The sequence below is a fragment of the Corvus kubaryi genome, unplaced genomic scaffold (assembly GCF_017639235.1).
Source record: "Corvus kubaryi isolate FWS band 111438036 unplaced genomic scaffold, C.kubaryi_AGA036_p1.0 77, whole genome shotgun sequence".
NCBI classification, from domain to species: domain Eukaryota; kingdom Metazoa; phylum Chordata; class Aves; order Passeriformes; family Corvidae; genus Corvus; species Corvus kubaryi.
This window is the reverse complement of record NW_024582064.1, coordinates 223,003-240,000: the sequence shown is the minus strand read 5'-3', so window position 1 is coordinate 240,000 and position 16,998 is coordinate 223,003.

The following is a 16,998-nucleotide window of genomic DNA, read 5'->3' as shown; positions in this document are numbered from 1 at the left end:
TCTTCACAAAACACTATTTGTGACCTAGGCTCCTTTTATTCATCTTTTATAGTCCTTGATATATAGCATTATTTGATTTACATTACAGGGAAGATCTATGAGCATCTTTGGGTAGTAAATTCAAATTGGATCAGTCACATTATTCCAGTTTATTTCCCCTGTTTTATTGCAGGATAGTAAACAATGCAAACATTATTACCTAGTACCCCTATGCCTTATCCTGTAACTCCATCCTAAAAATATGTTTGTTAACCAAAGTGGAGTTCTTCTGCAGGCATGTGCATAAGCTCTGTGAAATAACAGCATTGCATCTTCAGAGGACACTACATCCTTCTGAGTCATTTTTGTGCAATATAGTCAAAGGGAATTTTTTCTGTCCAAGCTCTACTCTTGTAATAGCATGTGCTGTTATTTTAAAAATGCATATAACTATTCATCTTGGCAGGCAAATAAAGTGCAGAGCTAAAACCCTCTTTAATTTTTTAATTTTACCATTTTTAGTGGACTACAATTCTGTTTATTACTAAGCTAATTGTACGTTATTCTCTCCAATTAGAGAATAGCTTAGTAATAAACAGTACTGCAGACCACCTATTGTACATTTCCTTTTTAAAATTGCAGTCTGTGACAAAATAGAAGGAAGGACTTGTCACTCTTAACTTGAATTCAGTACTCTTAGACTGCTGTAAAACAGTTATTGGAATGGGGAGGGAAGAAGTGAGCACAGGAGGAAGTAAAGCAAATGGAGCCAGAGATGCAAAACCTTTCATTTCTCATCAAAAAGAAGCAACTGTTGTTCACATAAAAGCATACTGCTTTAAGGATATGAATACCAGTCCCAAGAAAATTGTAAAAATATCAGGCTGGAGCATACCTTCTCTGAAGCTCAACATTTACAGAACGTGTTTTCTCCTTTTGCTAATTTTCTTAGCTCTTGGCTGTCTTCCCAGGCAGTAGTTTCTCAGGCTGGTATGTTGTGATCTAAATGCTAGGCTGGGTTATAAGCTAACTTGAAATGCAAAGTAAAAACCAGTGCTTTAAAGTCAGCCTTTCCTACCTATGAGATGTACTGTTTCTCCTAAACAACCTGTGAATTTGCTCACATCAGTCACTCTGTTTCCCTCTGCAATTACTCCGCTGGTATTCTAACAGACCTATGTGCGGTACTGAGATCCTTCACTCCTCAGCAAACTCCCTGCTGGCATCTCTGGAAATTTTACTTCTCTAAGGTTGGTTCAAAACCTTCCCAGTCAGTTTTTCTCCCTCCCAAACCATCATGTCTGATAACCTGATACAATTTCTTCCAGACTGTCTCAGAAGAGCTTAAGCAAGTGCCTGCTTGTCTTTTTTGTCTTTTTTTTTTTTTTTTTTCATAGAAATAGTCGTAATAAAATGCCACAGTAAGTCTGGACTTATTCCACTGCCTTTGAAGAAGCTAATCTGCATTTACCCCTGTATTACTGAGCTGAAATCCAGCTCCATGCACTTGTGTGCAAAATTTGGTCCTTGTAAAAGCTCATAAAATTGTTTAACAGCTACCACATAAATAGGAATGAAAACATAATCCTCAGCTGAAATCTAAGCAATTGATGATATTTTTTAGCATCATACTGTAGAGCAGGTAAAGTATTTCATGATAGTAGCTGGGTCAGCTCTCAAAATTACAGTTTAATTTTGATTTCCCACACTAATCAAGCTGTATTAGCATTAATGACTGCTGGTCTTTCCCCCTCTCCCCTTTCCTCCAGGTCTGGTATATTGATAGAGCAAAAAGAGATAATGAATTGGACTGTCTGGTATAAACAAGCCAAACAGATGCCTCTGCAAAGATTTGAAAGGGACATTGCTTCATCTTCCTCAGCAGAGAGAGCACAGATCCAAAAACAGATCAAAGGATTTGGCGGAAGGTTCAAAGGGAAAAGACGATGACTTTCTCAGTTTAATTTTTACCTTTTAATCCTTTCTTTTTTCTTTATACTGCAATCTCTCTTTTCTCCATATCAGTGAGTTTGCTCTGGAAAAACGCCCTTCTGTTGAGGTCTTAACTGAAGGACAAAACCTGACAAGTCAGAAGTCAAAACTCATTCAGCTCTCTTCTTATCCAGTTTTTTGTGTGGAACCAAAAATATTATTTTTCTAGTATTTGAGAGTCCAACTGTTGTCTCTTCCAGCAGTTTCTGGGACACTTGTATTTTGGATGCTTGTCAAAACCTGCTTCTCTTTCTTGCAATCGAGAGCATGGCAGTTCCCAGGCCTTGTAGATGGGGGACATGTATTCAATTTAATCCACAAAATTTTAGGTAGGTAGGAGAGCTCCTAAATAAGTGCTGTGGTGAGTTCACAGCAGCACCAGGTAAAAGGCACAGGGAACTAATGACAGCACAAGCTGGGAATGGCCATTAGAGACCTTAGAAAAGAAATAGGAGGCAGCAGTAATATAGGTAAAAAATGGATATAGGACCAGAACCCCTTAACCAGCCTGACAGTTACATCTCTGCCTGTAAACAACAAACCAATTATTCAGAGCAGCCATTAAAAGAACAGCTAAAAGCTTAGAACTTACTGACAAAGGCAGAGGATGATAAACTGTTTTTGTCTTGGAATGCAGAGTCCTCTTTATTTCAATGTCAGTCAGACTTAGTTCTTTGCTCAGAGAATACGGAAAACAAAACAGAAGGTTTCAACTCCTTGATCAGGACCTACTGGTGTTAGAATATGTAAGAGGAGATTAAACTGCCACAAAACAACAAGAGAAAGCTTTTATTCTTTCCTGATTTTTTTTTTAATCTATGTGACAGTACAATGTAAATTTAAAAAAAAAAAAAAAACAGAAAGAAAATGTTTATCAGGATTAACAGGCTGAAGATGGATGTTCAAGGTGCTAAGCTCTAGGCTGGGAGCAGACTGCCTTACATCCCTTTTCCAGTAGGTGGCAAGTCTGGTCATCAAGTCAAGTCTTGCAGGAATGCTGGAGGGACTTCAGAGAGAGCAGTTGATTGGGATCCCCGTCTGGTAATCAGAGGAAGAAACACGAAGGAAAGTCTATAAGCACCAGATAGCGATGAAATGGGACAGTCTGAGGCTTCAGGTGTCCTATGTGGTGTTTGGGGTGGCGTGAGGGACCATTTCTTTGAGCCCTAGAAGAGCTGTCCACAAGAGAATAAGGAGGATTTGGTGTAAGTGTTCCCATGCATGTTTAGGCCAGTACCAGCAGAAGCACCTATGGCTGGTCTATGGGACAACATGTGGTGCCAGATGTTGGTCACCATCAGCCCACAAGTGCTGCCTCAGTGCTCTCTTTGGTTTGCTGGTTTTCCTGAAGTCATCGATGTCCCTCAATGGAAAGGTGATTTCTGCCTCATATGCACTGTGGGAAGCCTTCCTTTTGGTTAGGGTGGCTCTGGGCTCAGCTTTGAGTCAAATCTGTCCTGAGCTGTGGCTCTGAAAGTAAAAGGAAAGCAGCACCAAAGGGGAAGCAAAATGCCACAGCTTGTACTACTTTCAGAAAAGAAGAAGTACATCCATTTGCACTAATGCTAACCAGGTGCTGAGCAAATACAGAAACCTATTAAAATCTAATGGTGTCCTTTAATACCCTCTTTGCACTGTCAATAAAAACAGTTGAGCAATGGTGACCTGGATCTCTCTTCTGCACTGAGACTACAGTGAACAAAACAGTCTCCATTTACCTAAACTCTCTTGAAAGACTTCAGCTAATAAAAGCCCTCACCATCCTGTGTTTGTATTTATTTCTTAACATTCCCTAAAATCCTACAATTTATGGAATGGGAAGCTGCTACTTGGTGCACATGTGCCCTTACAATCTGCTCTGCACAAGGCTATTTCAGTAAATAAGACAAAGATAAGATCCCTTCTCTTAGCTGCTGCTTGGGTCCAGGTTAACTGTATAAAACATATCCCACCACAAAAAGTAAAATCTAGCCAGAAACAGGCTGGCCCTCCCTGAATTCTGAGTGATTTTTCTCTACAATCACTTTCTTAAGAGCAATAAGCTGTTCAAATGAAAGTCTTGTTACTAAACAGGGGAGAAAGAAACATTTATCTACCATTGTCAAATAATGAAGATTTGAGAACAAAGCTGGACTATACAAAGATGCTAAATATAAAGATAATCTTGACATCCCACTATTTATTCTCCTTCCTAAAATTAACTGCTAAGAATGTGATTATGTTCTAGGTACATGACCAGTGGCAGGAGGAGAAATATTGTTGCCTGTGAGCTATAAAAATCCAGGGATTTTATGCGTCACAGAGGAAGTAAATGCTATTGACTTATGTATCAACTGAGAAGAGGGGAGTGAGTCAGCACATTGGAGGAATGAACCTCCACTCTCCATCATTCTGTGCCTGAGGATGATGGGTGAGAGGCTGGAAGTAAGCAAAAGCTCCTCATTTCTTGCCTCTGTGCAAGGAAGGCAGTCCCATGGCTCACTTAGGAGCTATTACTAATAAAAACACCTCTGTGAAGGAGCAGAGTATTTGGTCATGACAATCTATACTTCAGCAGAGTATGGAAATTACTGTAGTAGAAAAGGTTTTAAATAAAATGAAAGACCTTATTATAAATGACAGTTAATTTTTTCAGGGGAAAAACAACAGTGCTCAAACAACAGTCCTTACTGTTTACGTTCCAAGGAGACAGAATTAGTTGTCTTCCCTGTAGGCAGTTTAAGTTGAAAGGGCAAGGATTCCATAAACATTGTGACTGAACCACCCTTTAATGTCTCAGAGATGGTGACTGAGCATAAAGGCACTTTGAAAGAGGTGTCATGGGGACGTGAATGTTTTCATTGCCTCTGTGAAGTATCCTCTCTAAATAAAGGAATTCAGTCTCAAAGCCTGCTACGAGCATCTTTTATTAACTTTGGTGAATGACTGAATACAACATTTATCAATCTGAAATGGAAAAAAGCATGAAAATGCACACTGGTACTATTGCCTGCTGACACATTCAGGCACTACGGCCCCAATTTTCAGTGCCTGCATGTAGCTTCCTACTGTTTCATTCTTTCTTCTTAGGCCAGCCGTGTCACACACTCCTGAATCATCTTTTAGAGCAGTTTTCAGACTGTCCTAGCACCAAGTTGCAATGAAGAGCATCACCAGAAACAAGGACAGGCATGTCCTGAAGTCTTAGCTGTGCCACACTGCACACAGTTGCACTCCTGGAGTCCTAAAAGTGGCAGTGAAGTTGTGTTACCTGTCCTAGACCATGGAGAAGTCATGTCCTATAGAGCCAATAAGTTCTTGGAACAACTCGTGCCCATGATGTAGGATCTAGCAAGCAAATATAATCATTTTATAGCTTAATTTCAGTAAGTGACCGTAAACTGATTGCCTTTTCACCCCTCTCATCTAATTTAGGAGTTAGGCAGCACCACCCTCACAGTACTGGCAGGATCAGCTGGAAAGGACAAGCTGTGAAGTAAGGGACATGGGTGCAAGGGCTTGTGCAGCAATACACCCATGGTACACTTGTGGCACTGTGGTGACGGGGGGCCAACCTGATGCCTGAGGGTGGGGGGCACATACCAGTGGAGGAAAGAGGGACAAGGCTGAGCTGGCAGCTAGCTGGGAAAGCTCAGTGGCTTTGGCTTTCCCATCAGAAATTACTAAAACTTGAAATATTTTAGTTTGCTGTTAGGGGAAGGAGGACACATCCCAGAAGCCAGTGTGCAGAGTACTCATTGCATCAGGAAATGACATAAGCCTGTGTTTTTCCAACAGGATTTAAAAGCACGTTTGATTTTAACTCACTATCTGATCATTCAGTTGTCAGATTATAAATGTATGAACTGCAACAAGGTGGGCAATGCTAGCCCGACACAAGCTGATCTGAGCTGTGTCTCAACCTGCTTTCTAAACTGCATTATCCAGTGTCATATGTCAGAGGTCTCCTCCAAGAGTGCCAAGTCAAATTCTTATATGTTCTTCATCCACTTTGTTCATGGAAGGTCTTTAAACCAGATGAAGAGGCAGGTCATGCTTAATTCTGCATTTAAAAGAGAAGTAAATGCAAGTAACAATTCAGCCAATGCTCCCAGACAGGCCAGTGCCCCTCAAAAGGACATCCTGCTTTGTCACATTAATGTGCACCTTTGCTCAGTGAGAAAGAGCAGCCCCTGCCAACAGTCATGGTGGTGCTCTTTGTGATATTATTAGAAAAGGAAAGAGACCCTTAAGCTACTAATTTGATTTAGGCTGATGACCAAGGGTAAGTTTCCACCAGATTCCCTGTCAATCGGATGAAAACAGTGCTGTATCTCGAAAATGGTGCTGCATCTCAGATTTTCACCCATTTAGCTCTCCGGAACCAGAGGATTTTTGATACACCTACCAGATAAGAAGACAACAGCTTAAAAATCAGAGCTTCCTCTGCCTTTATACCTAGTGTACCTGTTAGGGCACAAATTCTAGAACCTTGACCATCAAAGAAGAAAATCAATGTCACTCTGCAACAGACAAAGGATGGGGGAGGAAGCACATTTTACACACTCCCATCAATATTTAAAGGGCTCTTTTTAAATTTACACTTCCTGATTACTGTGACCCCTATAATAACTTACATTCCAGTTCTTCCAATTTCAGCAGGAATGAGACATGTCAAAGGAAACAGAGGTTTCAGGAAGTGATTCAGAAATTGGTATTATTACTTGTATCTTTTGAGGCTTGTTCTTTAAAGCTATATGTTTGTTTTTGAAATCCAGCATATAAATATCTGCTAAGTGTCATCTCACTTTACCAAGCTTACCATGGCTGGAAAATACAAGGGAGGGGAAAGTGGTGGGTTCATTGTGCTGCATCTCTAAATAGTAAGAGGAAAGATCATTTAACACCTGAAGCTTTCTGCAGTTCAGAAGACATGACCCAGATTGAATGTCCTTACATTCAAAAAGCAAACTTGTAGATTTCTAAAAAATATTTTTAGAATATTTCCTTTTTCCCCTTGCTGTTAAATCCTTTTTAAACTTCCTGGTTTTCTGGTTATGTTAGATGTCAGCCAGCCTCACTGGAATTCTTGACATGTTTCTCTAAAGTGACCTTTATCTTACACTGAACAAAAAGCTTCAGAAAGTAAATATAAGGTTTTCCTTACCATTTCCATGTTTATCTTGCTGCAGGCTGCATCTGATCACAAAACTGACACCACCCCACTTCACAGGAATTTTTTTATTTCGAGGAAAGGTAAGTAAAACAGCACAGCAGAATCAAGTCATAACAGATACTGATTGCACAGTGCCTCTCCCAGCCAGTCATGAATCACTTCCTCGGTGCTATGAGAAAGGGGCATCAAGTTGCTGAAGGTGCCTGATTTCAGAAGAAACCCACTAAGGGAGACGTTGAAATTGTTGTATTTGTTGAAAAGGACAGAAAGGGGGAAAAAAAAACCAACAACCCCCTACCACCACCAAAAAAAACCCCAAAAAAAACCCAAACCAAACCAAACCAAACAAAAAAAACCAAACAACCAACCAGCCCCAACCAAAACAACAACAAAAAAAACCCCAACAAAAACCCCAAACAAACAAACAAAAACCCCAAAACAAAAACCCCCAGGAATTTGTATGGCTAATAGTTGCTTTTATTTTTTACACTACAGAGTGTAGGCCATTTTGGAGGCTAGAAATTAAAGCTAGAATAACTGAGGGCAAATTATGAGCTACTACAACTTCCAGAAGATCATCCCATATGACACCCACAGACCAACAACCTTAGAAACCCTGCAGAGCCATGCACAAGGGCTTTACTTTTACCCTAGTTTACCCTAGAGAGTATCTGGGACTCTCTCAGCATGCAGGTGCTGATGGGAAAACTCTTGCAGGCCACAAAGCTTGGGCTCATGCCCCACAAATTGCTTTTGCAGTGGGGTCCTCTGGCCCTGTAGGTCAAACAGTAACCAAAAGAAGAGAAAACATCTGTCCCAAAGTCTTAAACCAACTACTGTCCTTTATTTCGGAGCGATGTGATGAAGTGGAACTGCTGGATCTTACAGTGTGTCAAACATGGAGTGGCTACAGTACAGTGGGAGATTAATCGTGCCACACGTGTAGCTTGCACAGTAGTACTGCAAAAGGCCTGCTCTTGCACTAGCTAAAGTGATGACTCCTTCACCACAGAGAGCAGCAGGATGGAGACCAGGCTCTGTGCTTGCAACTTTTGGATTCCTCCTGCTGAAATAGGCCACATACAGACCGTACTGTCATTTTTTATTAATCACAGGTAATATAATTCTGGTCAATGCTATAGGCTGTTTTGTCGCTATATATAATCTTGCAACTTTCACACAATTTTTGCAAAGCAAAATGAGAATGAGGAACTAATCCCCTTCAAAACGTCTTAGGGCTTTGAGGAAGAGAGCTTTATCTATGTGTCTAGAGGCTAATTGTTCAAGTCCCAGCTGTTCTGCCAACTGTGGTTAATATTTCTCTGCCCTTCACAACCCAAGACATTACATCCAATTGCACAGTAACTATTAGTCCCCAGTTATGCAGAAAGGGGAATTCTAAAAGTGATTTGGACAGCACTGAAACCAGGACATACAGGCCAGTATGGCTCCCACACAGACTGAGAGGCCAATTCAGATGCTTCTAGAAAAATTTTCTTCCTGTATATTAATCTAATATACGACTTCAAGATTCGTGTTAATATATGTTTTCCTGCTGTACATTTTTTACTTTGAAACCGTCCAGCTCTTTGAGGATGAGCTGTGGCAGCCTCCTGGCTTCACAGGGATTGTGCTTCTCAGGCTGCAGCATCTCCTTCAGTGGTGCGCCACCTCAAATCAGTACACAAACTGGGGTGCTTACTGGTGCTACTGACAAGGGTTGCACCTGACAAGAATGAAGAAATAACATTAAGCACCCTTTGAACTGGGCAGCTTCACTTGTATTCCCAGAAACAAGATGATTGGGTCTGTGCAAAATCCAAAAAAGATAAGGACTTAATATAATAAGCCTCTTCCCAGAACACAAAGTGTGGCAAATGAATGATACAGCCTGTCACCTCTTGATACCAAATGAAATCCTGCCTGGCTCAAGCAGGGATTAAAATTTATTCCCCACTAATTGATGTTTGGAGTCAGCACACTAGATTAATTAGTCTCAGCTCCAGCTTCTGCTTCATGTGTTTGCCTGCACAGCTTTGAGGTAGTTTTTTAGGTCAGACACAAACTCTCACTGTGTGTTTGTGCAATGCTAAGCACAAGAGAGTGCAAAGCCCCCCAGAAAGCTCCTGGTAGTAAATCCACCACTGTGATTGCAACCAACTCGGTCTGAATTCAGAATACTGGCAAATTTACTATAATTTTACCTCCGAAGGTCAGGCTGGTGAGAGTGCACAGAGCAGCAGACAGTCAAAGAAACAGGATTATTATCATTTATGTTGTGGGCTTTGGTTTAATTTTGTGATAATCAACATTTTCCTGCTGCTGGTGGTATAAAATTGCGAGCTATCGTGATCGAGTGCATCCTTTGTCCCAAAGCACAGCAAAATCAAATGTAATCACAACTGATGGAAACTATAGAAAAAGAAATAAATTTAAAGAGGCATCCCAGAGAATTTCTGTAGCTATTATGCCCACCCGTTTCCATATTTCTTCCTCCTAAAGTAGTGGTGACTGGAAAATGAAGTGGTTTAACTCCAAGCTGGGAGAAAAAGGCACACTGTGATTTTTTCAATTAATCAAAATTTTTGTAACACGAGTCCACAGTCAAAACATGTCTATAAATTATAAATGTTTCCATTCTGTAATTTATCCAAAGACTTTTTAAATAGGAGCAAAACCCAAGGCTCTGCATTCTGCAGCTGTTCAACAAGACATTTAAATGTTTTCCAAAATAATTCTTCTCACATTAAAATAAAGTTTCTTCAAAGTAGAAGATAAAATGGGGATGGGAGAAGAAAAACCAGACAGAAATTTTTTTTCTTTACAAGAACAGCTTCAATAAAACATTTTTTTATTGGTTTTGAGTACGCATGCCTCTTTAAAATTATCTGGAGAAAAAAGATGGACATCAGAAGGACTGAATGATATTAGAATAAAATTCCAGTTAAAGAAGTACAACAGGAAGTTCTTTCTGATTTACTTAGTACCTTTCTTCCCTTTGGGGGACTGTTTACTCCAACCAAAACAACCATTTCAGTTCACAAGAAATTCAAGACGAGCCGCTATAACAAACTGCCAATTGCAATTCAGCCGGGATTTCAGCCTACTCCAAAAAGCAGCAATCATAAAAGTTTTACATTGGAAAATACACCCTGTTACTGTACTTTAGGGTTTCATATTATTCCAGCAATTTCTTCCATTACCAGCCCTCAGTCCACCAATTCTGTCTCAACAGCCTGCAAGTAAAGTCTCTTTCAGAATATCTCCATGTTGTACTCAAAGTGTTTCCAGAGCAAAAATGATGTTGTTCTGGCATGGAATCTGTGAAGTGTTTCTCCCTGCACAATCTCATCTTATGGCCATTACACATATCTGTTCCTGACCTTCCTTTAACATAATAGAGGGAGCCAGTTATGATGAAAGGGACAGCTGATACCACCTGAAGCCACCCTGCCATGTCCTCAGGTCACTGTATTCAAGACACACATTTGAGTTGTGTCCTCAGACATTGTTTGTATTCACAAGGATTATATCTATACTGTAACATTTCCTAAGTGAACATTGACAACTTTATCTCTCTGTACAACTCAAAAAGATGGGGCTGTAGGCACACATCTGTACTGTGTGTGCAGTAATCCTACAGGCACCACATAAAGGTGGTCCCAGCAGCAGCGGCCGGCTTCGTAAAGGAGGCTTGGCAGGAAAGTACTCAGTAGGGGTTTAGTTGTCTGAATTGAAAGCAGGAAAATGTGACCATAGGCAGCTGCAGATAAGCTGGACTGGATGGGTCATGGACTAAGAATTACTGGCAGAGTCCAAAAATAAATTTGATTGAGCAATACTCAAAGGTTTACAAAATGCCTCATAAAACTTTAATTTTTAGAGACTTCACAGTCTTCACTGCACTCAAAAGCATAAGAAGGACAAGAAGAAAGAGTGAGGTTTTGTTGCAGTCTCTCACCCCTTGCAATCGGTGGAGCAAAGTGCAAATATTTTTCTCCACTCTTCAGAGGTCAGGAAAGGGGGAAAGGGGTCTTTGTGCATTCTCGCTCCAGTACCAGCTTTTCTAATAGCTAATGCATAATAAAAATTTTATCCTGACAAGTCATTTGAATATTGCTCTCTGAAAGCATGAAGTACTGCAGTTAAACCTACAGCACAGATAACATTGCTGCGTGCACTGGAGCCAATTCCCAGCTGCCAGAAGCTCTTCCAGGAGGTGCTCCTTCACAGTATTTGTAAACACCTACACACACCGTTGAAGAGGATTACAGAGATTTATGAAAGGGGGGAAAATGGCCTACAAAACTGAGCATTTCTTATCAGATATGGTGGGGTTTTTTCCTTCTGGGGTTTTCATTTCTGGCAGAAATAGAAATATGGTAAACATGCTTTCTTGATTAATTGACTTGCAGGTGCTGGCAGATAAACTCACTTTATTTCACCCATCTGTTCTATCACCTATTACACTTAGAACAGCTATGTTCCATATGATTTAAGGACATTTGAATATATTTCCTTGTACTGAATTTTTGTACTTCACATTTTGCTGGTAAAACAGCAACATGGAACATTGGTTAATAAGTATTGTGTAATTCTCCAATGGATTTAGTAAATCACTCTTCTACTACGGTCTTTCAGCAGACACAAATAGAAAAAACAAGGGAAACTACATGTAACATTTGTAATAAAATCATCCAAATTACTACCATTTAAAATGTTTATATAGTACTAATACAGTGTTTGATCATGAGAGATAAGGAAAAAACAAGTTGGAACAAAATGTTAAAAACCTCAAGAGATTATAAAAATGATCCTTTGTATACAAAAGTCTAACCACATCATATAAAAGTGATTGTGGTGGTAAAAATAAATGCATGACAGCTTATTTTTCCATATGTATGTTATTTGCCACTAAGCACTCTATCAACATCATGTGGTAATATCAAACTGCTGCAGGATTGGGACTTAACTGCTATATGTTTACATATACATTTACAGAACAAAAAGTAATCCCTGTCTCACCCAAAACCTTGCTGCTGGACCAGTCCTGGAGGCTTCTGACATAGGGTCAGGATTTTCCTGTTGGAGGAGAGGTTCCTATCACCAAGGTATTTTCCACTCGTAATTATATACATTGTATCTGAATTTGCTAAACAACAGGGCTTCATTTACTGTTTATTAAAGAAAAATAAAATTGTATTTTAAAAAAAAATTTTGTACAGCTTTCTACTTCTGTCTTGTGTCTTCTACTTGGGAACCTCACTGTCTTAAAGCATCACCTCAGGGCCCAGGTTAATAGGAACCATTTCCAATGACACACCAAAAGCTAAATTTACAAACACCCAGCTACTCTGTCACATAAAAGAGACCTTCAAGATTTGTTCAGCATGGCAATTATCCACAACAGCCTCTGAAACGTGTAGAGGCAGTTGATTTCAATATGAACCTGGCTTATTGTCTCAAAAAATATCTACCAGATGTATTAGTTCATGCATTAAAAATATTTCTCATTCTCTACCTCCCCTTTTTTCCTGCCACCTGAATTACAGACCCTTTGGACAGGATTTTGAAACTTTAGTCAGGCTATCTCCTTATGCACCTTGACCAGTATATGGGTTTTGAAGGCCAAAGTATCTTGCATGGAAAGTTGATAGAACTGGGAGAAGCATGTGCACTGCACTTTTCTCTGCTAGGTTCAAAATAACCTGTTGTTTGTACTCTTCAAAACCTAATGGCATAAGCAGCACTTGATTTTATTTACTTTTAATGGAAGACATGACACCAACTGACTCATGTATTTATAAAAAAGCACACACTCCCTTTTGATTTTACAGCACTCATTTGCAGGGATATGCTAAAGGAAATTCATTTTTTATATCAGATATACAAAACCAGTATCTTTGGTTTGTTATCACCAAGAACTGTAGAAACATGACTCTTTCCCACTATAAAAATGTATCTACTTTGCCAATGTTAAATAATTTCTGTCTTGGTTCTCTGAAAATGTGATTACAAAAATAGTTCCTACTTCAGCAACAAATCCACTCTTGAAGTGTGATCAGAGTCACATTTTAGTGATAAAAGCAAATTTTCTTCCTGTCAGACTCTACAGCTGTAACAGGTAAGAGCCCATGCTCCAGAATCCAAGGACAGAAGTCAGATATATTCTTCAATGAAATAGTAAAGAGTGGTGCCTATAGGGTGCCAAGATCCCTGTATTTCCAGTCCATGGCAGTGGCAGTGCAGGGGCTCAGTGCTGCAGTGTGTCACTCAGAGACTTTATATCTTTGACTGTCATTTGTTCTCAAGCAGAGATATATGCAGTTGAGACTTTGTTAATGAGGTATGAAGGCTACTTCTGCACACAGTCTCAGGATCAAAGTATTCTTGTTTACCTCTGATTTCATGTGCTATTTTTCTGGGTGCCAGTCATGGCTGTTAATCAAACACAGCTGCTCCTGTCTGTGCAAAGAGGGGAACTAGGGCTCCAGGGCTAAACGTGCATGCATTTTAGTAGCTTCTAAAAAAAGTAGGTAAGACCTTCCCTCAATAAGATAACAATTACAGTACAGGACTGCAGGTCCTTCCTAAAACAATCTATAGCAGCAAGGGAGAAAGAAGCCCTCTCTAGCAAGAGGGAACTCTGGAGGGAGAGTGGCCATAGGAGATCTTCATTTAATGCTTCTTAGCCTCCAGAATTCCCTTAATTACAAACTGAAGAAGGATGAAAGAAGTTACAGAGCTATGGCAAATCTCCCTGCCCCTAGACACTAATCCCCTTATTCTCCTGTCAGTTGGTTAGTCAGGTGAGACAAAATATTTGCCAGTACTTGTAAAATCTGAGTCCACCTATACTTAGCAGAACTCTCAGTGGTTTTGATGGGTCCTGGGTTAAGTTTTGACCACAAATCTCAGTATCTGGTGTTAGGATGAACCAACCATACAACTTGGAAAGCACAATACTCAGGACAGCTCTTGACTTGCTTTTGAGTCACCATGAGATGGCCACCAATACACTTACTCAAATAAAAATGGAGCCTCAGTTTCTGTGCAAAGTCACAAAAATTAATGTTTTGCATAGGCACTCATGGCTTTTCCTTCCGTGCATGTGCAGGCCAGCCCAGCCCTGCTGGAAGTACTGCCTGGCAGGGACTGCCATGAAACATCCTTTACATCCAACATAAAGGAAAGAGCACAGGGGTCTGGATGAGCATACATCTTCCTTTCAGAATAATCTCTTCTGTTGGTAACAGAAATGAGGCATCACCCTGAGGAGGAGAAAAGACAACTCAGTTTCGTTGCCTCTACAGAGCTGGCGCCAGTTACTGGTTAAACCACTAAACCATAAACACAGACACAGAACCATAAACAGAAATATCTGCCAGAAATACTACACTGGAGTTTCATTTTGGTAACTGTCATTTGGCTGTGCCAATTAAGTAGATTAAAATTACTTCTCATAGTCATTTCCCATTGTATTCAATGCCATCATCTCTCACTCAGGATGAGGGAAGTAATAACCATATGGATGGCACAGAGAATTTTCCTATAAGGCACAAAGGAATTATACATGAATAAGATAGAGAAGGCACAAGGGAAAGGAAAGAGGAAAGTGATTTAGCAGAACATTTCAAATATTTTAATAAATCATAAATTTACACTGAAATGTCACTTCAGTGAGTTTCCCTTACAATGATACACTGAATGTCAACGTATTCTTTGTCTGCCATATATGTGGAATGTGCTGCTATGTTTGCACAGCATTTCTAAGGAAAAATACTGATTGGAGCATAAATAATTTCAATTTTTACTACTACCAGTCTTTTCACATAGTCTCTTTTAGATCACCATATTTTAGGAAGAAAAATGAAATGGTACAAATGTACAGTATAAGCAGAGATCTCATTCCTTAAGAGTCCTTAAAAATATGAAATCTAGAAAAACCCAGGTTCCTATTACTTTGAAAATGGAACAACTTTACGCTCTAATGATTTTTTAGTGCAGCAGATCTTGGAGAGGAGATGTAAGTTGATGCCATGCAGAGATGCAAGAAAATATTTTTTGAAGTGGAAGAATCAGATAAATCATGAATCACCAGTGTCACTGCTAAATCTGTGCATGTTCTCAGTGCTATTTTTAGATCACTGACCACCATCCTACCATCCTTGCCCAAGGATTTTAAGCACTGTTTTCAAAGACTCATAAGCAAATGAGACAATCAAACATGAGAAATCAGCATAATCATCACAGTACTTTCTTACTTTCTATTCTGCTCTGAACTGCAATTTTCCATGTAGACCACTATTGCATCCCAAAATTTAGAGTTTTAAGCCAGAAACTATTTGCAGATTCAGTTACAAAACAAGTGATTGATGAATGGATGTAAAAATCAATAGGAATGGATATAAGTCATCAGGTACATGCTGACTATCAAAGATACTATAAAACTACATCTAGTTTTTCTTCCACAGAAAATATTCAACCATGCCAAAAGCAGATATTGTAATTAGTACATTTGCTGTTGTTTTACAGATAGCTCTCTTTGGAAGATAGATTGTAAATGGTGTATCCTTATGCATATTCCTGCTACATTTCAAGATTGTATTCCTATACATCTAGCTCTTAACAGTGTTAAACTCAACAAGATTCAAGAAGATGCATGCTAAGAAGAGCAAATACTTAAAAAAACCTCCTTTTTAAAAATGTGCTGCCATTGCACTGCTGTAAGCATTGTGAATTGGAGTCATTTGGACACAGCAGCATTTTCTTAAATATTCTGAAATAGCCCAAGACAGAATAAGAACCTAAGAAAACTGTTTACAGTAGAGAGCAAAACTAGCACTGTCTTTCCCCCTTCATCCTCCCAATTTCTACTTTCTCACCCCAACACATCAGCTCTTTCATAACCACAGAATCAGGGAGATGTAGGCTAGAAGGGACCTCTGGAGGTCATTTGGTCCATTGCACCAAGTATCATCCACTTCTAAGTCTGATCCGGCTTCAAAACTAGATTAAATTTCTGAGGGTCATGGCCGGTCCAGTGCTGAATATCTCTAAGGACAAAGATTCCACAACCTTTCTGGGCAGCCTGATTGAATGATTTTCCAACCTAACTTTTTTCCTAGGGTTTATCTGGAATTTTCCTTGCTGAAAGTTGCACCTTCTTTAAGTCCACACCCTCTTTCAGTTCTTGTCAGCAGTGATGGAGGCAAAATCTGGGTACAACATGACCACTTCTGTTGCTTTAGACAACCATTGTGTTGCAGTAGTCCTTGCTAATTGCATTCAAACTTTCTTCCAAAATCCATTTTTCAAATACACATGCTTTAGGGCTTTAAGTCACCTGAGGCTTTGCTGACATGGGCTTCATGATGGCATGTTGGGATCTTTGATCAGCCTACTGCAAGACACATATCTGGTTCGCAGAGAAACAAGTTCTCATTGCTAATACTGAGATCTACATCATTTAGCTTGATTTTTTAGCAGAGGGAAGATTAAGATATCCTAGTCAGTATGAAGTCCCTGGAAAGAAGTCCCTGGAAAGAAGTTCTTGAAAGAAGTTAAAATTTCTCTCAGAGAAAAAGGAGAAAAAGCACTGTTTGAGAGATGCCAAATTATCTTCTGCATAAAGCTTATATAGCCCAAGGGAGAATATGGGATGGCAGAAAAAGGGGATGACTGTTTTTAAAAGAAAACATTGCTGAAGCAGTATTTCATATAACTGAGATTATAGCGATAATTGGGTAAGTGTAGGTCTCCTCAGATGTTACTGTGGCAAAGAAGCACTGAGATAACCGAAAGAGTTAAGGAAAACTCGTAGAGATGTAATGTGCTACTTTACTGATGTTTGTCACTTGGTTTACACAGCA